The sequence below is a fragment of the Sinocyclocheilus rhinocerous genome, unplaced genomic scaffold (genome assembly GCF_001515625.1).
Source record: "Sinocyclocheilus rhinocerous isolate Xijiao unplaced genomic scaffold, SAMN03320098_v1.1 scaffold480, whole genome shotgun sequence".
NCBI lineage: Eukaryota > Metazoa > Chordata > Actinopteri > Cypriniformes > Cyprinidae > Sinocyclocheilus > Sinocyclocheilus rhinocerous.
In genome coordinates, this window is record NW_015655401.1 from 2,441,183 (window position 1) to 2,442,462 (window position 1,280).

Genomic DNA, 1,280 nt, shown 5'->3' on the forward strand with positions numbered 1-1,280 from the left:
CTTGATGTATTCGGCCAATCACAACGCACTGGATATCTGGCCAATCAGAGCACACCTCGCTTTTTCAGACCGATGAGTTTTGTAAAAATCGACGCGTTTCAAAAAGGCGGGGCATAGAGGAGAAACAATAATGTACAGTATGTGGAAAATAATGTGTTTTTTTTACTTTAAACCGCATAAACACATTTTATTACACCAAATACACAAAATAATGTTCTTTTTAGCAGCATCATATGACCCCTTTAAATGAACAAACTTGGCGTTGCATTTGCAACCATGTGAAAACAGGGGGTGCTGCAGCCCCCTCAGCACCCCTACTTCCCGCGTCCCTGGTCAGCGCTGTTTATAACAGAGAATTCTGTGCAGAATTTGAATAATTCTCAATAGATCTGGCAGCAACCTTATCATTGTGCGGTGAATTCAAATGCTTCTCACTGGATCTCGCAGCACGGTTGCATCTGTGCAGTAACAGTGTCGTGAAATCAACTTTGGCTCTCGAGTAAAGCTGTTCTGAGTTCGGACAAGTTTGTTTGCGTCGCGGTCCGAGCTGATAAACAGTCTGCGCTGCGCAGCTCAAACGTACTGCGGTTTAGTTTCGCTTTCATTTCGTTTGCCATTTGATGTTTCTCAAATGCAACAGAAATGGCAGCGCTTATGAGCTGGGCAACGCGGTGGTCGCGCCAGTGCGACCGCTCACAAAAATTAGTCGCACAGACAGAAAAACCATTTGGTCGCAGTCTGGAGACCTGTTATATAGCCTATATATCACACACACACACACACACACACACACACCTTTGTACCTTCTTTATGCCTAAAGGGTGAATATTAGTACATTAGAGTAGTAATATGGACCCTTGAGGTAGTAATATGTACTTTTATGGAACTAACATGGACCCTTTAGGTGCAAAGTTGTCCCTTTGAGGGTAGCCTACTGCCCCAGTGACAAGCTGTTGTAAAGGTACAATTTTTGCACAATTCTTCTGAGAGTGCACCAATATTACATCCCGTAATAATGCAAACATTATTATCATATTGTTAATTTCTAGTAGTCACAACTTTTTTTTTTTCTTTTTTTTTTTTTACCTACCATAAATTTAACAGGATATTTTTGGAATGAAAAATAATGTTTTGTACAGATGGACATTACTATGGCAATAATAAAAAAATATTAAAGTAATAGTTCATCAAAAGATGAAAATACTCACTCTCATCGAAGGCCATCCAAGATGTAGATGAATTTGTTACTTCATCAAAACAGATTCTGAGAAATTTAGCAT